Source organism: Saimiri boliviensis, chromosome 4 (genome assembly GCF_048565385.1).
Source record: "Saimiri boliviensis isolate mSaiBol1 chromosome 4, mSaiBol1.pri, whole genome shotgun sequence".
Taxonomy (NCBI): domain Eukaryota; kingdom Metazoa; phylum Chordata; class Mammalia; order Primates; family Cebidae; genus Saimiri; species Saimiri boliviensis.
This window is the reverse complement of record NC_133452.1, coordinates 149,921,113-149,943,579: the sequence shown is the minus strand read 5'-3', so window position 1 is coordinate 149,943,579 and position 22,467 is coordinate 149,921,113. Positions and strand designations below refer to the sequence as shown.

The window sequence follows — 22,467 nt, the reverse complement described above, 5'->3', positions numbered from 1 at the left end:
AGGTCAACAGATCAAGACCATCCTGGCCAACATGGTGAAACCCTGTCTCTACTAAAAATACAAAAAGTTAGCAGGACATGGTGGCACATAACTGTAGTCCCAGCTACTTGGGAGGCTGAGGCAAGAGAATTGCTTGAACCTGGTAGGTGGAGTTTGCAGTGAGCCGAGATCACACCACTGCACTCTAGCTTGGGCAACAGAGCAAGACTCTCACAAAATCAAATCAAATCAAATCAAATAAAAGAATCTTAATCTAATGAATCCTCCTATTCCACTATTCATGACTCATTCTACCTCTTGGATTCTCCATTGTAAATCTCAGGGTCTTCCACTGACACCTTCTAGTCCAAATCTATGTTGATATAAAGATGGGTTCTCTCCAAATGCCTACTATGTGCTTGCTACTCCTGGGCAAGCTGGAACCATCAAGACTGACCATTCAATCCAAGTAGAAAATTTGTATTAGAGACTCCATTCAAGGAAGCAAATCTCAAGACTGTCACAAATCTCTGAGACATGTAAGCCCTATGCAGAAATCTGGAGACCTTTAGCATTTCCCTGTATTGGAAGAAATACTCACCATAAGATAAAAATGTAAGTAAAAACTTTTTTAATTAAAAAAAAATGAATATAATTTGTATTATGCCAAAAGACAAATTGTATGATTGTCCCTTACTCCAGTAAAATCTCTAGATTGTTACAGAATGCTCAGCTCTGCTTTTGCAAGAGTTCATTGTAATAAGAGTTCTCCTTGGATTGAATGGGCATGCTTGGTGATCCCACCTCACCCAAGAGCAGCAAGCACATATTAGGCCTTCAACAATTATGTGTTGAATGGGTAATGACATGATTGGAAAAGAAATGATAGATAGATTAACTGGACTTCCCAAGGCCCCTCATCTGCCCCCACTCCTACCTTACACGCAAATACCTACCATTTGAGTTGCTTTCACTTACCCAAAAAACTATCAGCTGCTCCAGATTCCGGGGAGTTTTGGACCAAAAGCTTAGTAAATATTTCCTAAATCAAAACCACACAGGCAGAGTTCATTCAGTCGACTACTTGAGAACTGTTGCTCTCCATAGTGAGACACACAGCAGTTGTAAGAAATAGGCCTTAAGAGGAAAATATTTGTAAAGGGAACAAAAGCAAATGCTGTTGTGTTTGCCAATGACATCTTGGAGAACCAGTGGGCATTAAAAGAGGGAAAACAAATAGACCTGATATTATTATGTGCCTTTCTTTCAAGCACACACATACACACACCAAAGTCAGCCCAGCCCGTTTTAGGGTGAATGTTTCTGGCAGAAATAATCACTCTATACTTACTGCTGCTGGAGGTGTGGCCCCAGGGGGGAACAGGAGGTACAAGGCAATGAGGTGGAGCTGTAGGGGGAAACGAATGAGCAGTGAGCAATTTATAAAGGGCTCGGTTTGGTCTACTTGGAGAGAGGAGTGTATATTTTAAAATATCACATGTAATTAACACTTGAAGAGGGGAATGAAATGGCTCACACCAGTGATTCCAGGCAGCTTTTGTAAGAAACAGACTAAGGGGGAAAAAACCTGATTAGGTACTGGCCTTAAGTACAGTTTCCTTGTATTTCCTTTTTCTTCTTTACCATAGAATAACATAGCTTAAAATTAGTTCTGACAGCTAATCAGAATGAGTGGCTCTTTCTTTTCCTGGAGTGGTTAACAAGTACCGTGCATTGTGCCAACATCACACACTGCTCAATGGATGTGGAAAAAAAGAACGGATTAGTTACTTCATTGCATGCAGCTCTTATCGCTCTTCAGTTAAATCAGAGGTCTGACTATGCTGGAAGGGAAAAAATTTAATTAAAAAAATAAAATAAAGTAAATGAGAGGGATCCTGTGGTACCAGGGTCTGTGATGTGTCTGAAGGCAGAGTGGGAATGTTGTCATCCAGCTCTGCTACATGGGTGGCTCCTCCTCCCCCCTGGCCCGAATGCTTACCTCCCAACCGGCTCCAATGCCTCCCACTCACAGTTACTTCGGCTTCTGATGGTGCACTGGAAATCTGTACTGTAAAGATGGAGTGTTGAACTAAATTTAGGCTGTTGAATGATAAAGCAGGAAGTAGCTCAAGACAGAAATACAAAATCAAATCAAACTCTCTCTTCAAGAGAAGAAGCTGGGACCCAGGAGGATGTCTCAGAACAGAACGAGTATTCATATGTGATCAGCAGATATAAGGCCTGGTCATCCAGGTGCTTCCCTCCCCAGGGAGTGGCCTTTACTTGGTTGAAGGGAGTTAGTTAGCCTTACCGAGTTGCTTTTCCAGTTCGTAATGCAAAAGGATGGTCATTGCTAAATAGAATATGATAGGATGAAATGGAGTTAAAGAGCTCTGAGGCTTTCCAGATGAAAGCTGTACAAAGGCACACAATGATTGCCCCACCAAATAAAAATAATAGCAGCTGGCTAATGCCCTTTTCAGCCTTAGCCCACCTGCACCCAGGTGAATAATAACAATAATAATACCAGCTGCAAAAGTGGCCCAAAAGTGGGATCTGGGCCAAGCACAACCCACAGAATTCCAAAGTCTGCCCTAGAGCTGGGTCATGTTTAAAATCCCAAGTATCTCTGAGACTATGGCTCCTCACATGTCCCCTCTGAGGAAAGGATCCAGGGGAAGGGTTCTGGGCTTAACAGGAAAATATGGCAAGCCGAGGCCTGAAATGTGGGTGAGCAGAGCCTCCTAAGCTGAGAGGAGTCATGTCCAAGCCAACGAGCTGGGGAGCCTGATTATGGCCCGGTAGGTTCTTGGCTGGGCGCCTGGAAGTTCTCCCTTTTACATTAGCTGACGAGGGAGGAGTAGGCACTCCTATTCTCAAGGCCAGTTTTCTTTAGCCTTCCAGAGGGAAGTGAGCCCTTGAAACTGGAATGAGACTTCTTCAGTACAGATGTCCTGGCATTTCAGAACTGTTTTATTGCATCCGTGAAAGATGGTCAAAGAGGAAAACCAAACCTTTAAAATTGCTTTAAAAATGCACAGATAAGGCCAGGTGCGGTGGCTTACACCTGTAATCCAAGCACTTTGGGGGCCAAGGTGGGCGGATCACCTGAGGTTGGGAGTTCAAGACCAGCCTGACCAACATGGTGAAACCCCCGTCTTTAAAATAAATAAATAAATAAATAAATAAATATTCACAGATAGTTTGGCTAGATGGATACCTGTCCTGCCTTTCATTTGTTGCAATAAAATACAACATAAAACATATTTTAATCATTTATAGGGTGTGCAGTTCAGTGGCATCAAGTGAACCCATAATATTGTATAAGCATCACCATCATCTAGTTCCAGGTCACTTTCATTACCCTAAAAGAGAACTTGTTATCCATTACCAGTAACTCTCCATTCCCACGTTCCCCTAGCTCCTGGCAAACATGAATCTACTTTCTGTCTCTATGGATTTACCTATTTTGGATATTTCATTTAAGTGGAATCATACAGTATATATTTCTTTGTGTCTGACTTCCTTCATTTTGCATAATGTTTCTAAGATTCACAGATAATGTAGCGTGTATCAGTATTTCATTCCTTTAATGTTTGAATAACATTTCTTTTTATGTAGATAACTCATTTTGTTTACCCATTCATCAGTAAATGGACAGTTGAGTTCTTTATGCCTTCTGGAGATTGTGAAGAGTGCTGTTATAAACATTCATGTAAAGATTTTTGTTTGATCGTCTGTTTTCAATTATTTTGAGTATATACCTAGGAGTGGAACTGCTGGGTCATAGGATAATTCTGCCTTTAACTTATTAATAAGCTCCCAAACTGTTTTCCGTAGAGGCTGTATCATTATACACTGTCAGCAGAAGTGGATGAGGAGTCCAGTGTCACCACATCTTTGCCAACACTTGCTGTTTTCTGCATTATTAATTATTATCGCCATCCTAATGAGTATGAAGTGGTGTCCATTGCGGGTTTGATTTGTATTTCCCGAAGGCCTAAGGATGCTGGGCATCTTTTCATGTGCTTTTTGGTCATTTGTATATCTTATTTGGAGAGATGACTTTTTAAGTCCTTTGCCCATTCTTAAATTGGATTTTTTTTTTTTTTTTTTTTTTTTTTTTTTTGTCGTTGCTGTCCTAGTTCTTTGTATATTCTGGATACTGGAATCTTACTAGACATGAGATTTGTAAATATTCTCTCTCACTCTGCAGGTTATATATTTACTGTCTTGATCATCCTGTTTTTAAAGAGAAGATACTAAACAAAGGACTTCGGGACCGTTGGGAAAAGAACACTAAATAGAATAGTAACAGGCATAAAAGTTTTGAGCTAAGAGAAGTCTCTCCACTGTTATTTGTTTTCTCTCCTGGCTATCAATAGGCAGCTTATATCCAAAGCTTCCTTGAAATAACCATCGTGTATTAGGTAGTCCTTGCATTGCTATAAAGAAACACATGAGACTGGGTAATTTATAAAGAAATGAGGTTTGATTGGCTTTTGGTTCTCCAGGCTGTACAAGCATGGCGCTGATGTCACTTGGCTTCAGGGAGGCCTCTGGAAGCTTATAATCATGGTGGAAGGAGAAGTGGGAGCAGGCAAAATCAGGAGCAAGAGCAGGAAGGTGCCACACACGTTTCAATGACCAGATCTCACAAGAACTCAATTACGATTGCAAGCCAGTACCAAGAATATGGTGCCAAACCATTTATGAGAAATCCACCCCCACGATCCAGTCACCTCCCACTAGGCCCCACAGCCAATATTGTGGATTACATTTCAACATGAGATTTATAGGCAGGGACACACATCCAAACTATATCATATAGCAACAATACATTGTGTAAACACTCTATGTGCCAGCCACAGCACATAGGTATAGGGATTTAGTAACACGTGCCTTGCATGTATTTTTCTCCTGTCCTTTTAGCTCCCTCGCAACATAAGGGTTATTATTTCTATTGTATAGATGAGGAAACTGAGAAACAGATATGTTAATGAGTGAACAAAGACCTCACTGCTCACAAGCAGCAGACTCAGGACCCAAACTCAGGTCTGTCTGACTTGAAAGCCAGACCTTATCCTACTCATTCATTGGCTTGGTATATTTTGCTCTGGGGCCCTTAAGGGCCTCCATGAGTTCATTTGGGACCTTTCTGGCCACAGAGATGAGGACAAGTAGAGGTTTGGGTCTCTGGGGCCAGTGTACACTTTAGTCAGGGAAACTCTGCTTTGATGTCTTTTCTAATCTGTGACTCTCGTACATGGTTGTGTTTGGGGAGAAAAAAAAAAAAAAAACAGAGATTTCTGGTGCTTTAAAACATGTTCGAAATCCACTGCTAAAATATATTACTTCGACCGGGCACGGTGGCTCACGCCTGTAATCCCAGCACTTTGGGAGGCCGAGGCGGGTGGATCACGAGGTCAAGAGATCGAGACTATCCTGGTCAACATGGTGAAACCCCGTCTCTACTAAAAATACAAAAAATTAGCTGGGCATGGTGGCGTGTGCCTGTAATCCCAGCTACTCAGGAGGCTGAGGCAGGAGAATTGCCTGAGCCCAGGAGGCGGAGGTTGCGGTGAGCCGAGATCGCGCCATTGCACTCCAGCCTGGGTAACAAGAGCGAAACTCCGTCTCAAAAACAAAACAAAACAACAACAAAAAAATGTTACTTCATGGAAGAAAATCCCAAAGCTCTTGTAGCCTCTCGTAAAATAGAGGTTTCACTGAAGGAAGACTAGTTCTAAGCCTTGTAGATAGAAATGTAGTATTGCATTTGTACATACCTGCAGGCACACATGTGCACACACACACACTCACACAACCTCCCTCCATTCCCCAATTCCTGTGCATTCCTATTCCCTTCTCCAGACAGAGGATGCCAGCTCTAGAGGAAGTTGTTCCTGAGTGCCCACTCACCCCCCCCAAAGAAAGTGACTCTTGCCAGCCACTGCACCCACACTTCCCAGCAGTCCTGACTGCTGTTATTCATCGGTCAGGTATGTTCCTGCCTGCTCACCTTTGACAGCCGTCTCAGCAGCCAGTCAACCCAGAGATTCTCCAAACCAGAGCCATCTTTCTTGCAAAGTGAGTTCCCACCCACTGGAGGGGGAGATCTTAGCTCCTCATCATCGCCGATCATGAGGAGGATGGTATTCTGGATGAGATCCATTCTGTGGAAACCCCAGAAGGTGAGGCCAAGTCTTAAGAGAAATAGTGTACAGGCGAGTGGCCTTCCTCCCTGTCTGACCACTGGCTTGGATGGAGAGGCGGCTGCATGCCCAGGTGAGGGACCATGAGCTGCACACTCCACAACACATTTCTGATTTTCCATACAGAGCATGTCTCAGCAGGGTGCTGATCTGGGTCTGGAAATCCCCGTCCAGAGTGTTGATCTCTGTCTTGAGCTCTCTGCATTTCCCTTGTTAGGCGATCAGGGCTGCCCAGAGAGTTTGTCGTTAGTTATTGCAAGTGTCTGAGGTGCCAGTGTGGGAGGGTGAAAAGTTGCTGAGAGGGTGAGGGGCTTTGAAGTGGGTGGGCAGGAAGGTAGATTTGTGAAGTTTCTCAGAACTGCAACTTGGTTTTCTGAACATTTACCCTGTGCACCAATAAATTGTTGCCAGATGTCTGCTCCAATACAGTCCTAGCGAGAGATCACATGAAGACATTTAATGCCATTAACTGCTTTGGCCGGAGATGAGGAAGGGGTGCTGGGGAGGCTTCCTGCCCACTAGGTAAATTGGGATCCAAGAGCAGAAAGCCTTTTTATCTTCCATTCCTGGTTTTCTGCAACTTAAACACTATATAGGACATTTTCTTTTGCTTTCAAACATTACCCAACTCACCGTGGGGATTTGTTAACAAACTCCGAGGGTAGATGGTGCTTCCGGGACCCTTAGGCACTGACAATGACAAATGGGGCTCACAACCTGCGGAAAGAAACTGGCAAGCAGGCAGGTGTCGGCAAGCTGTGTTTTCCAAAGCCCTGGCAGGTGCTTCCCATCTCTCAACCCCCGAGTGGCTTGCCTGCAAACCACTACCCCCTCTCTAACTTAGCCTAAACTTTCCAAAGTTTCCAACCACTGAAGTCAGTAGTAGATTAACCACTGGCAAGATACAGACAGGATTGCAGGCTCAGAGGCTGAGGGATCTCCCTCTGAAAACCTAGATATTGCAAATCTAATGAGACGCAGATGAGAGCAAGCTGGGCTCTGTCCTGCCCTGTGCTGCCTTGGTGCACACGCCCACGCCTGGCTACGCCCCACTCCTCTATCTGGATGAGCAGTGGCAGCCCCAGGCACAAGCCACTTGCAATATTGCACAGTTGTGGAACATTGGATGCCGTGAAGTAAGAAAATGTCCCTTTCACTCTCTCACCTATTTTCCTTTAGAAGCTTAGGAGTCCAATTGTAATGAAGCTTTCTCCTTACAATCAGGAAAAGTTTTCCTTATCCTCTGATACAGAATAAAATGAAGGGTTTTTTTTTTGTTTTCATTTTTTTCCTTTCGAGATGGAGTTTCACTCTTGTTGTCCAGGCTGGAGTGCAATGGTGCCTTCTCGGCTCACCGAACCCTCTGCCTCCCGAGTTCAAGTGATTTTCCTGCTTCAACCTCCTGAGTCGCTGGGATTACAGGCGTGCGCCACCATGCCTGGCTAATTTTGTATCTTTAGTAGAGACTGGGTTTCTCCATGTTGGTCAAGCTGGTCTCAAACTCCCAACCTCAGGTGATCCGCCCGCCTTGGCCTTCCAAAGTGCTGGGATTACAGGCATGAGCAAATGAGCCCAGCTGAAAATGAAGGTTTTTAGCACAGCCCAGCCTGCATGGTTTCCCAGTGTCTCAGACATCTATGCATGTGGTGATGCCTAGTCTTTTGGTAGCATGATCCAGCTGGGAGCGGTGGAAGAGGAGAGAGGAGGACACCTCCCCTACCCCCACATCCCTACACTACTGTTGGGGAAACCACTGGCTGCTCCACCTGCCACTCAGCAAAGCCTCTGGTATCTGGGCCACAGCTCTGCCTGACTCACTTGGCATGAAATCAGCTCATAGTCACCTGGTGTGAACCCAAACACACGTGGACTCAGGGAGAGGAGCATCACACACTGGGGGCAGTTGTGGGGGGTAGGGGAGAGACAGCGGGGGGTGGGGAGGGAGAGGAGGGATAACACAGGGAGAAATACCAGATATAGTATGCATCTAAAGTAAAAAATAAATAAATAAAAGAAAGTTTATTTTTCCAAGTTTAAGGACACACCCATGACACAGCCTCAGGAGGTCCTGACAAATGTGTGCCCAAGGTAGTCAGGAACACCCACGCCTGGTTTTATACATTTTGGGGAGAGGTGAGAAATCAATCAATATGTATAAAGTGTGCATAGGTTTGGTTTGGAAAGGCAGGACAAGTTGAAGCAGGGGAGGGGGCTTCCAGGGAATAGGTAGATGAAAGGCAAATGGTTGCATTCTTTTGAGTCTCTGATTAGCCTTTCACTAAATACATAATCTACAGGTGAGGGGAGTGGAGAAGGATAGTCACCAGACGCCTTAGTCTGGAAAGAATAGGGCAGACGAGGCCATCACATATGCATTTGTCTCTCATGGACAGAGGGATTACTTTGACATCTGCCTGTCCTTTGTCCACAAGGAATTTCCTTGTTGGCTAATCATGAGGCGGCTATCTCACTGCAGCTATCATATTTAGGACTAGAGTGAGAGGCGGCTTTGCCTAAGGCAGTTCCCAGCTTGACTTTCCTTTGGCTTAGTGATTGTGGGGTCCCGAGATTTATTTTCCTTTCACACTGACAAACACTGACAGCCATCCCAAGACACAAGAAAGAAGGAGAAATGAGTTTTCCTGGGGGGACATGGCAGCCCCAGAAGGAAGGAAACAGCGGGGCAAAGCAGCAGAGTGGCGCATTACAGTAGGTCGAGGCACTGAAAGTAAACCATCTAGATCATGATTTTTTGGAATGTCCTCACTGTTAGGTCTTCCTGCTAAACCAAGGTCTTCCTGTTGAACCAAACTGACAAATCTCAGGGATCCTGGGTTAAATATCCCATGGATTTGATTTAGAATGATCTCCAGAAACTGTTCCTTGAAAACTAACAAGATTTTAACGAGCAGCAGATAACAGATTTATGCTTGAGGGTATCCCCTACTTAAGTCAAGCAGCAAGAAACCCGCCTCTCTCACATGGTGCGAGTCTCCCTAAAGCTTGCTGCAGCTGTGAACTTCTGTAACATGGGCTGTAGGCAGCATTTCACAGTGATCACAGTGCACAACTATATACCATGTGTTAGACATACAAAATACGGTGTTAGACATACAAAATATGGTTAGTGCAGGCCGGGCGTGGTGGATCACACCTGTTAACCCAAGCACTTCGGAGGGCAAGGCGGGCAGATCACCTGAGGTCGGGAGTTCAAGACCAGCCTGACCAACATGATGAAACCTCGTCTTAAAAAAACATTTATGGTTAATGCAAACATGCTTGCTAAACTAACTATGGCTTGCCAAATTAATTCCCGTAAGCAAAGGGAAAGAAATTTAATTTTCTAACCAATTATGCTTATTGATTTTTCAAGGTCTTGCCTCAAAGAATAATGACGAAAGAGTAAAAATTGCCATTGAACTTCATGAAGAAACTGTATTTGAAATACGGTTTTATTTCTACTTCAGTAATAACTGTCACTCTATCTGTGAGTAAATGTAGGGTCTTACTTTTAGGTAGAGAGTGTATCATGTATTCACACTGGGATACAGACAGATCTGGGTACGTTTGGGTCTGAGGAATAGGCTCACTGATTTGGGATCTATTTGCTGAGGCTTAAGAGCTTTTTAGTAAATAAATTATCCAACCCCTCCCTGCAACCCAAATTAAGTAATTCATCTGTAGCAAGTAGCAGAATGTACACTTGGAAGTCTATCATGTGATACCTACATTCTTTCGGTGGCCCAGTAATAATTTACCTTGGGATCCTAATTCACACTTGACCTAAATCTCACTGTGAACCAGGAACCAAGATGTCCAATTTAAAACATTCTTTTTTAAGGGGCCACCAATGGCACATTTGTTAACAAGACATGAATTTAGAAATAATTCTTCAGAGGTATAAGATTGAAAAGGTGTAATTTATAAAGTGTCATTTAGTTTATTAAAATACATACATTCAAAACAAGCTTCCACTTTGAGAGAGAGAAAAGGAAACCCAATTCTGTTTAGCATATTTGCTAGAAACCTGGCCTCATGTTTGCGCACACCCACTCCCTCACCCTCACACCCTCCCTACCAATTCTGTGACAAAGGTCAAGCTTTTGAGCATGGTCACCATGTAATAAAGTCTGGACTATTTCATCCAATGCCAAGGTTGCTTTGGCGGCTACCCATCACCCCTCCAATGTTTCTGGGGGTATAAGCACAGCCTGACCCTGGACTGCCTGAGGGGGTGGCGCTAGGTGGGGGGGGGTCTTAATACAAATGGCAATTATTGTCCTTTCCTCAGAACTATTAAAGCAGAATCTCTTGGGGATGGATCAGAAATCTTGTTTTGTGTTTTTCTGCTGCTGTTATTGTTGAGACAGAGTCTTGCTCTGCCACCCAGACTGGAGTGCAGTGGTGTGATCATAGCTTACTGCGGCTTCAAGTTCCTGGGCACAAGCAATCTTCTCACCTCAGCCTCCTGAGTAGTTGGAACTACAGGTGTGCACCACCATGCTTGGCTAATTTTAAAAATTCAAAATTTTTTTTGCACATATGTGAGCTCACTGTGTTCTCAGGCTGATCTTGAACTCTGGCCTCAAGTGATTCTCTTGCCTCAGCCTCCAAAGCGCTGGGATTACAGGTGTGAGCCACCGCACCTGGCTAGGAATCCTGGGTTTTTTTTGTTTTGTTTTTTAACAAGATTCCTAAGTAATTCTTCTGCACAGTAATGTTTGATACACACTTCCAGAACATTGCAAATAAATTGGTTTGTAAACGAACTGGACCCAAGGCCTTAACTTCAGGCTCATATTTATCTCAGCAACTGGGCTACAGATAGAGTGGGAGGCAGTAAGAAACTTCTGTGGTTCTTAGCCACACCCTTGGCTGGGATCTCTACCCCCATCCTCCAATGGCCCAATGACAAAAACAAAAAATGATTAAATGGGAAGCGATAGAATAAGAGAGAGAAAAATCTAAGTAACGAATGCTAGACTGCTGACATTGGAATGGTTTTTAACTCTCCTCAGTGACTCAAAGACATCCAAGCCATCATTACTTGTAGAGCAATTGTGGTCTGGGTAACCAGCAGTATTGACATATATATATAGTTTAATGTGGATGCTGGCTTAAGTCAAATGAACCATCAGAACAGTAAAATGAAGAAAAATAAAAAGTAATGGCGGGATTCTTCTTCAAATGAATATGCCTTTTTAATGTATAGGTTGACAGTAATTGACAATAAATATACATATACTGGGGACACAGCTCAAAATTTTTTACTGATAAGGATGCATAGTCAAAAGTATTGAGGACCTTGCCAATTTGAAAGATAAATTAATTACAACATGGTGCTAATATATGGTCAAATATGACCAATCTTAGAAGATGAAGAATGTTTTAATAGAAGTGTTTTAATAGAAGATGAGGCTTAGTCTGAAGGAATCCATCTTTGGACGTGAATTTTGGGCTCTCTGGCTGGCAGATAGATGAGCTATGAGGCAGAGAAGCTTTTACCAGGAGAATTATATCCAGTAAGAAACTTCTAGTGGTTCTTAACCACACCTTTGGCTGTGATCAGGAATTCAAGGCAGTTCTGATTTTTCAGTGGTCACCTATCACCTTTCCTTTGCCAGTGGGATTCAAAATGCAGTTACTACTAGGTTCTGCATGTAGTTTGAGGACAAGTTTATTATAGAATGAATTATTGGAGAATGAATCCAGTTCATTATAGAATGTCCATTTTCACGTACACTTAAAGGACGTTATTACATTTAGGTTACCTTCCTTTGCCAAAAATTTTCAGACAAGTTTACTCCTCTGTATATTTTGTATAACTTTATAAATTACATAAGGAATAGAGCACATGACTTGTATAACTAAAAATACATACACACATGCAGGATAAACCGCAACACAGCAGAACATGCCTGTGACATTCACTTGCTTAAACCCCCACAGAAGGATTTTCTGCATAAATGGAAATAATGTTGTTCTGAAGTGCATGAACACTAAATCCAACAAAGCAGGGTTATTTTTCTACACTGATATGTGGGGGGGGGGTTGCATTCATATGTATATATATATGAATATATGAAAAAACAGATTATATATATATATATATATATATATATATACATGAGACAGAGGTTTCCTCTTGTTGCCCAGGCTGGAGTGCAATGATGTGATCTTGGCTCACTGCAACCTCTACCTCCCAAGTTCAAGCAATTCTCTTGCAACAGCCTCCTAAGTAGCTAGGATTACAGATGCCCCCCACTACGGCTGGCTAAATTTTTGTGTTCTTTTTGGTAGAGACGGGGTTTTGCTATGTTGGCCAAGCTTGTCTGGAACTCCTGGCCTCAGGTGATCCGCCCACCTCAGCTTCCTAAAGTGCAGGGATTACAGATGTGAGCTACTGTGCCCTGCTCATATTTATTTTATTTTATTATTTTTTGAGATGGAGTCTTGCTCTGTTGCCCTTATCAGCTCACTGACCTTCGCCTCCTAAGTTCAAGTGATTTTCCTGTCTCAGCCTCCCGAGTTACTGGGATTATAGGTGTTAGCCACCATGTCTGCCTAATTTTTGTATTTTTATTAGAGACCGGGTTTCACCATGTTGGCCAGGCTGATCTTGATCTCCTGACCTCATGATCCACCCACCTCAGCCTCCCAAAGTGCTGGGATTACAGGCATGAGCCACTGTGCCTGGCCCAGCTCATATTTTTATTGAGGTTTTACATAGACTATTTCACCTATAAGGATCAACACTGTGGTCTCAGCAATCCAATAATTTTTAGAAAACATTTATTAGTATTTTGCTTGAGAAGGAAAGTTCAGTTATTTACCTATCTCTGCATTTCTTTTTGAATCTACACTGTACCTGATACATGTCTATTTCATGCTTCCAAAAATGCCAAATGTATCTTGAAAAGGGATCCAGTTTAGGGTGACCAAATTTGCCCAGAACAGTTCCGGTTTTAGTACTAAAACTCTCACATTCCAAGGAACCCCTCTGTCCTGGGTAAACCAGGATGATGGAAGTAGCCACTAGTCCCATGGGGCTGTTTAAGTCTCAAAAATTTAAAATAGAATAAAGTTAAAAATTTAGTTTCTCTGTTGCATTAGCTACATTTTAAGGACTCTGTGACTATATGTGAGTACCCCATGGGACAACGCAGAGATAAAAATGTCCATCATGGCTGCCGGGAGCGGTGGCTCACGCCTGTAATCCCAGCACTTTGGGAGGCTGAGGCGGGTGGATCATGAGGTCAAGAGATCGAGACCATCCTGGTCAACATGGTGAAACCCCGTCTCTACTGAAAATAAAAAAAAAAAAAAAAATTAGCTGGGCATGGTGGCACATGCCTGTAATCCCAGCTACTCAGGAGGCTGAGGCAGGAGAATTGCTTGAACCCAGGAGGCGGAGGTTGCGGTGAGCCGAGATCGCGCCATTACACTCCAGCCTGGGTAACAAGTGCGAAACTCCATCTCAAAAAAAAAAAAAAGAAATTTCCATCATGGCAGACAGTTCTGTTGGATAGTGCTGAGCTAGAAGGGTATTTCCTGTAATCGCCTAGAATGAATATCCTTTAAAACAGTGCCCTAGTCAAGTGTTAAGCAACCTCATGTGATATGTCTGCCACCTCAGTGAATGCACACAATGTGCTTGGTCAGCAAAGCCGCAGTGAAAACTTTTGTTTTTTAGAGTTTGCATATCCTGATGCATCCGGCTTCTGGGACTACGTCCTCATCTTCTCAGAGCCCAGGAATTTATAAACAGTTGCTGGCATTTAGTGAAAATGCGGACATGGCATGAGAAACATTTAACATGACAGCAAGAAAAGATAATCTGGCTCTTTTAAATTGGGCATGAGGTATGGGGGTTACACTAATTTTGTTCTCATTTATAGATTTTTTTTTTCCTTGACATGCAGCACAGCGGAGAGAACAGCCAGGTCAAGCTGAGTTGGAGCTAAAGGAGCGCAGGCACAAGGAAAACCACCTTTGGAATGAGCAGCTTTTAAATCCATTGCATCCCTACCCCAAGCAATGGGCTGTAAAATTGGATGGGAGCCACAGAGTGGTCAGAGTCATGGGGAGGTGTTTGACAGCATCTCTCCTCCTCCAGGGCAAGGCAAACTAGAAACAGAAGACAGAGACAAACTGCTTGTCTGTTTAAAGATTTAGTGCTGAAGAATCTAATTGTGAGCATGGGGGTTTATCTGCTTCATAACATGTTATTGAACACCTACTTCAGTCCTCGCTCTTCAGTCATTCACAGGCTAGTGGGGACTCTAACGTTATTTACTGATTTTTAAAATATAAGATTTAACGTAAGAAATGATGATTTATGAAGATGGCAATGATAACGATGACGACGATGATGGTGATGATAAGTAACATTCATTGGGAGCTTTCCAGGTGTCAAGCTCTATTCTAAGTGCTTTACATGAAGGAGTACAAGACAATACTTTGGGAATGTGGATGCTAGAAGGATGGTCAGATAAATGTATAGCCTTCTATTTTTCAAGATTTCTCAGAAATGTAGTATATAAACAAAGCAAAGTCCTTTTATAACTCATTTAGAGAAATAGCGTAGCAGAGCCATTTCAGCAATGAATTTTATTTTTTTAAATGACCTTTTTATTTTGGAATAATTTTAGGTTTATAGAACAGTTGCAAAGATAGTACAAAGAGTCCCCATATAATAATGGATTTTTGAGTCAGACAGCCATGGCCTCACGTCCCAGTTCTGCTCTTCATCCACTGTGTGTCCTTGGACCAATTATTTAAACATTTACATCCTCAGATGTGGCTTCCTTGACTGTAATATGACACAATAACAGTTACTTTAGAGGGCTGTAGGAAAGAAAAAATGAGAGATGGCGTGTAAAGTGCTTGCAGATGCTTAAGCCACTGACATGCCTAATAAACATTAGTACTTATTTTTTATGTTTTGAGATGGAGTCTCGCTCTGTCGCCAGACGGGAGTGCAGTGGCACAATCTTGGCTCACTGCAACCTCCGCCTCCTGGGTTCAAGTGATTCTCCTGCCTCAGCCTCCTGAGTAGCTGGGATTACAGGTGTACGCCACCATACCCAGCTAATTTTTATATTTTTGGTAGAGACAGAGTTTCACTGTGTTGGTCAGGATGGTCTCGATCTCTTGACCTCGTGATCTGCCTGCCTTGGCCTCCCAAAGTGTTGGGATTACAGGCGTGAGCCACCGCGCCTGGCCAGTACTTATTTTTATTTATATAGATGGTATATTTTTTATTTAAAAATATAGAAAATAATATGTTCCAATAATTTTAAATTGGCCGATGTCTATTTATTACACACACATTCCTCTTCTCCCCACCACCCTGCCTCAAAGAGAGAAATAATGATAATTCACCAACTTGCAACTTTAGGTCAATTATAGTTGCTCTTTTCAATTCCTAAGAAATTGCAGGGGCCAGCGGGAAATTCTGAGTTGTTACAGTCTTAATGGAAAGCCCCAGGTCAAGAGTGAAGACTTTTCTTCAGTTTAAAAGCTAATGTTGGCCTTAAGACAACTGTGAAATATGTTTGGAAATTGTTCCCACCAAATGTTTTCTGGAAAGAATTCCGGCTGCTAGCAATTGAAAGCCTAGTGCTAGATTTAGCACCTCGGCCATGCTGAAGAAACACTGGAGAGTTGTTCCCCCAAACACATTTTCTAGCAATGAAGTACTTGTCGTGGGCATTCTGGCCAGGTTGTGGCTGTAAAAACAGACGTTCTCCAAGTGTTTTCGATCCTAAAACCTAGTGCTTACTGAGCACTTATGACCTCAGAGGCTCTGTCCTTAGCAATCCACAAGCATTGTCTCCTCCAATCCACACAGCAATGCTATAAATTGGGTATTATTATCATCATCCCCATTTCACAGTTGAGGAAACTGAGACACAGAGAGTTTCATAAACATGCCTACAGCCACACAGGTGGGAAGTAGTAAAACCAGGATTTGAGGTAGGTAACTTAGGACTCACACTCCTGGCCACCACATGAAAATATTTGTCTTGATTAACTCTGGAGTTCACCCTTCTTCAGAAGCCAGGCTTTCACTGCAGGCCAGCAGCCTTATGAAAATAACAGAAAGTGGCCGGGCACAGTGGCTCATGCCTGTAATCCCAGCATGTTGGGAGGCTGAGGCGGGCAGATCATGAAGTCAGGAGTTCCAGACCAGCCTGGCCAACATAGTGAAACTCCGTCTCTACTAAAGGTACAAAAAATGAGCTGGGTGTGGTGGTGGGCACCTGTAATCCCAGCTGCTTGGGAGGCTGAGACAGGAGAATCGCTTGAACCTGGGAGGCGGAGGTTGCAGTGAGCCGAGATCACGCCATTGTACTCCAGCCCAGGCAACAGTGTGAGACTCTGTCAAAAAGAAAGAAAGAAAATAGCAGAAAGTGATTTGAGCGGGGTGTGGTGGCTCACGCCTGTAATCCTAGCACTTTGGGAGACTGAGGTGAGTGGATCACCTGAGGTCAGGAGTTTAAGACCAGCCTGGCCATCATAATGAAACCCTATCTTTAAAAAAAAAAAAAAAGTGATTTGAGAGCCCCTCACATCAACTGGTAGCTGCCAGACGTTTCCTCAGGCGTCCTCTCCTCTCCTTCGTGGCATCCTAGGGACGGCATCACTAGTGGGAGGTAACAGACCCTGGAACAGCAACAGAGCCCAGGCTGCAGGTCAGACTTTTCTACTTGGCCACGTAGCCTGGTGGCTTCTGGACTCTGTGACCTCTTTTTGCTCTTGATCCAGTGCTCACTCTGAAAGTTACAGTCAGAGAGATGAAAACAGGGATTGTCACATTTGCTCCATTCAAGGGCCAAAGACTACATAAAAACTACTTAATGTTACCACAGTGGTGGGGAGGGTATTGTTATGCAATGAATCCCTGAAATGAGGTTACTGGATGCAGTGCAGTCATTATTGCTTTCCAGAACAGGAAAAAAAAGTTACCATCCCAGCACTTCAAGCAAGTTCATTGTGAAAGCAGCCTCATGATTTGTCGATAGCCTTGAAGATAAACGGCTACATTCCATCTACGACCTATGTAGAACTTTTCCAAATCATTTTGACATCACTCCCTCTGAATCTTAGAAGGCAAACACAGGAGGCAAAAGGGCAAAACATAGTGGAAAGAAATTTTGACATCGTTCAAGCCACAGTATAACAAGGGAATAGATACTGGAGTCAAGGGTCAGGAGACAGTTGCTCCAACCAGATGATAATCAGCTGAACATCTGTCCCCAGAGCTCATATCTATAAAACAGTCTTATCCTTAGCAGGCCAGTATTCTAAGAAATCTTTCTTTGAAAGTAAGAGAGAGAAGCTAATTTTTCTTTTTTGAGAGGGAGTTCACTCTGTCGCTAGGCTGGAGTGCAGTGGCACAATCCCAGCTCACTGCAACCTCTCCCTCCCAGGTTAAAGCAATTGTCCTGCCTCAGCCTCCCAAGTTGCTGGGATTACAGGTGCATGCCATTGCACCTGGCTAATTTTTTATATTTTTGGTAGATACAGGGTTTCACCATGTTGGCCAGGCTGGTCTCGAACTCCTGACCCCAAGTGATCCACCCGCTTCGGCCTCCTAAAGTGCTGGGATTACAGGCATGAGCCACTGTGCCTGGCCAAGAAGCTAATTTTATTTTACATTGGTGTGTGATTTATTTTGGGCACTCACAAAACAAACTGGACTCATGCTGAGTAGCCTAAAACACCATGAACATTCTAGAGGAGATTGTTGGAAAATGCTTAGTGTCTATGCACCTCAACCAACTAGATAATGTGAAGCAATCCCAGATGATTTATTAATATGCAATAATGCAGACTTGTTTGGCAAGGAGAAAATGCCAGAAGGCCAATGGGTGTGACTTTCAACTTTAGCCGTTTTGTAAACAAGTGTTCCATAAGATTTCCTTTTATTTTCATAGTTTGAGGATGGCTTTCTATCCACAGGGCAGTAAATGATTAACTTGTTTACTCATTTACAGTTCCTGTTAACCAAATGAGTGTGAGAAACTCTGCGGTGAGCAATCTGGCAGCTTTTTTTTTTTTTTTTTTTTTTTTTTCAAGATAAGGGGATTTTAAAAAGCACACCAACCTTTTTCTTGAATTTATGAAACACTGTCCTGTTTCCACGCAGAAAAGCAAAATTTTTTGAAAGGTCATGTGATGTTATTTCAGCAATGCAGAAATAAAAAAAAAATCAACTAACAAGCAAAAAAGAATGTATCTGATAATGATCTTTGACAGCATGTTTTAAAGCAGAATATAAGTATGTACACATGCATGTGTAATTCTAAAAGGATTTCACTTTGAAATTTGATCACTGTAATGCCTTAATAAAGTCCACTTGTTTGTTATGGGCTAGATTAATCTTTGAGCTGTGTTATAAAGGAAATCAAATCCTGCTCTATTATAGAAGCCATTAGTGACATCTTCCGTGAGTGCAAGTGTGGGCGGATATAAAAAGAATCAAATAAAGCCTTTTCCTCTTCCCAGGGAAAGGAGTTGGTTCATATAAACACTGGATAAGGTCCTAATGTGCTTCTGGAAGGCTTTGGAAGAGTTTCCATCTGCCTTGCCTCATGGATCATGCCATGTCCCACACTGGGGACACTGAGTTTTCTGGTTTTGAGAGCAATGGTCCTCAACTGGAGGTGATTTTCTTCCCCAGGAGACTTTTAGTAATGTCTAGAGATATTTTTGGTTATCACACTGGGAGCCCCCATGGTAGATAAACCAAGCAGATCAACCAGGCAATCTAGCATTACAATGGCCCAGAAAATTAAATTGTTGTCAGAATCATAGTGCACAAAAGTCAGGCCAGGATCCATGTAATAAACCTAAACAGGGTGGTTCACTACTAAAATAAAATATTTAAATGAGACTTAGTGTCTCCTAATAGTCAAAATGCAAAATGTCCAGGTTAAAAACAGAACAAATAATAAAGCTGGCAGATTACTCATTGCAGAGTTGCTCACACTCATTTGGTTAAAAGGAATTATTCTGGATGCAACTGAAAAGTAATAGTTATACCAAGAATCAGGAAAATCACAACTTTAACGAAATCAAGGTAATCACTGTTACAGAGATGAATCAGATACTGGAATTATCTGATAAAGATTTTAAGGCAGTTATTATAAAAATGCCTTAATTAACAATTACAAATTCTTGAAACAAAAATAGAAAATATCAGCAAAGAAATAGAAGCTATTTAAAAAGAAACAATGGAAATTATGGAACTGAAAAATATAATAACAGAAATAAAAACTCACTGGATGAGCTCAATAATAGAGTGGAGATGACAGAGGATAGAATCAAAGAGCTTCAAAATAGAGGAATAGAATTTACCCAACCTAAAAAGCAAAGAGAAAATAGCATGAAAAAAAAATACATCTTCAAGGAGCTGTAGTACAATAACAAAAGATCAAAAATTCATATCCTTGGAGTCCCAGAAGGAGAGCAGAAAAATAGTGGTATTGAAAGGGTATTTGAAAAAAGAAAGCTAAAACCTCTCCAAATTTCGTAGAAGACATAGACCTCTAGATTTAAGAAGTTGAACAATCTTAAATAGGAAAGCCTGAAGAAATCCATGCCTTGACACACCATAATTAAACTTCTGAAAACTAAAGATAAAATCTTGAAAGCAGCCAGAGCATCATGACACATTACCACAGGGAACACAAATTCAAATAATAGCACATTTCTCATCTGAAACCACAGAGGCCACAGTAAGTGGCACAGTATTTCTTAAGTGCTGCAAGAAGAGCTGTCAACAGTGAATTCTATCTTATAAAACTATTCTTCAGGAATACAAGGGAAATAAAGACATTCTCTGATGAAAGGTCTTGTTGCAAGCAGATCTACCTAAAGGAAGTAGAAAAGAAGTGTCTCAAACTGAATGACAATGATAAAAGAAGGAAACCTGAAGCATTGGGAAAGATGAAAGAACAATGTAAAAGTAGAAATACAGTACATACACTAGACTAACTCTTCTCAGGAATATTAAAAATCATATTTAATGATTAGAACAAAAAATTAGAACAGAATCTGAGAGTCAAGATTATGATGTTTAAAAGTGGGGATTAAAACAGAGGGAGTCCACACTTAGTTTGCAGTGGTAAAATATAAATCCTGTAGACTGTAAAGTCACATTTGTATATTGTCATATGCGGATCAACTGCTAAGAAAACTACATAAAAAGGTACTTTCAAAAACACTGTAAGTAAATCAAGATGGAATCCTAAAAATTGTTCATATAACACACAGGAAGAAGAAAGGATCAGAGGATCAATAAGCAGAGGAAATAAAGAAAAAACGAATAATTAAAAAGAAGACTTGAGTCCTAACAACAAATGCCTTAAATGTAAATGGTTTAAGTACACCAATTATAAGGCAAATATTGGCACAGTAGATAAAAAACAAAACAAACCCAAATAAACCATGACTCAACTGTATGCTATATACAAGTAACTCATTTTAATTTCAGTGAAATAGGTAGGTTGACAGTAAAAGGTCTAAAAAATACTGTGTAAGCATTAATTTTTTTTTTTTTTTTTTTTTTTTTTTGTAGACGGAGTTTCACTCTTGTTACCCAGGCTGGAGTGCAATGGCGTGATCTCGGCTCACCGCAACCTCCGCCTCCTGGGTTCAGGCAATTTTCCTGCCTCAGCCTCCTGAGTAGCTGGGATTACAGGCACACGCCACCATGCCCAGCTATTTTTTTTTGTATTTATAGTAGAGACGGAGTTTCACCATGTTGACCAGGATGGTCTCGATCTCTCGACCTCGTGATCCACCCGCCTCGGCCTCCCAAAGTGCTGGGATTACAGGCTTGAGCCACCGCGCCCGGCCAGCATTAATTTTTTTAAACAAAAGAAGGAATAGCTATATTAATTTTCAGGTGAAGTAGATTTTATCTAAGCAAAGAAACTTGTAGAGACAAAGAGCAATATTACATAATAAAAGAATCAACCAACCAAGAAGACATAGCAACCCTGAAGGTATATGTACCAAACAATAGAGTCTCAAAATACATAAAGCAAAAACTGATAGAGCTGAAAGGAGAAATAACCTCATCAATAACTATTATTAGTGACTTTAACACCCCTCTCTCAGGAAATCATAAAACTATTAGATAAAAAATTCAACAAAGTATAGTTCATGTATACTAGCATACATGATGTGTATGTATTTTTATAAAGACTGTTAAAACAAAATAACCAGAGCCTAACTGCTGTTCTTCCTGTTATAAATTTCCCAGGACAGCAGGAATTCATATGAGAGTTTCAAAAGCTTGAAGCTGAAATGTGCTGATTGGCTAGCATTGAATATGTTTCTTAATTTTGATTAAATCAGGATATTAAAAAAACTCCATAAAATACCTGAGTTCTCTTATGAGAAAACTTCTGCATTTCTGATTACCAGGGTATGTGCGAAATGCATGAGATCTGACAGAATCTAAAACAGGCATTCCTAAGCAGATGGTTTTTCTCTAGTGAGTTCATCAGACTTCACAGACCTCACATAATTAAGTGATACACGTGCTAATTCATGCAAGAGAAACTCACCTGAAAAATGCTAGAACTTGGTACAAAAAGGTACGATTCCAGAAAGAGTGAAAACTCATTGGAAGGGCCGTTAAGAGACCCACGTTCCGGTCATTGCTCCCTTGATAACAGCTGAGTGAGTTGGGGCAAGTCCCTTAACCTCTCTGGTTTTACTTTTCTAATCTGAAAGATGAAGAGGTTGAATTAATTGACCTCAAACGGTTCTTTCCTGTTCTAAACTAAAAACAGTGAGAGTCAATTTCATGCTTGTAAACAGGAAGAGTTCCTTGGCCTCCCAACTGAAAATGCACCTTCAAAACTACCGACAAAGAACTCTGTTCCTCTGAGTGAGTTTGAGGAGAGCACAGTAAAACATTGCATTCACCTGAGAAAGTCAACAGGCGCTCCAGGAAGATGCTGTATCTGAATTTGGATTCCCCATGCAGCAGACTAAGTGGTGGGCCAAGAAAGTTTACATAAACTGAAAAACAAAGACAAAACCAGGTCCTAGTACCCTTCAGTATTGGATTGGTTTGGCAGCTAGAAACTCACACACATTCTTATCAAACAGGCTTCAGACAGGGCCCTTCCTGACAGCTTTAATTTTTGGAAAGCAGGTAGTCACAGCAGCTTTTGGGTAAAACAAGTTGTCACAGATGTGATAAAACTAACCCAATGGGTAAAACCCTTCACTCCAGCTCAGTTCT

General features: G+C 41.9%; 1 long non-coding RNA gene across 1 annotated transcript; it reads right to left on the bottom strand.

Annotated features, from left to right (window-relative positions):
* Positions 1–76: 76 nt before the first annotated feature.
* Positions 77–6,301, bottom strand: LOC141584172 (uncharacterized). The gene is made up of 3 exons (XR_012517110.1): positions 6,005–6,301; positions 1,982–2,050; positions 77–1,387 (listed from the first exon to the last, which is right to left on the bottom strand). It is a non-coding gene; the product is annotated as an uncharacterized LOC141584172 (long non-coding RNA).
* Between the last annotated feature and the right edge of the window lie 16,166 nt (positions 6,302–22,467).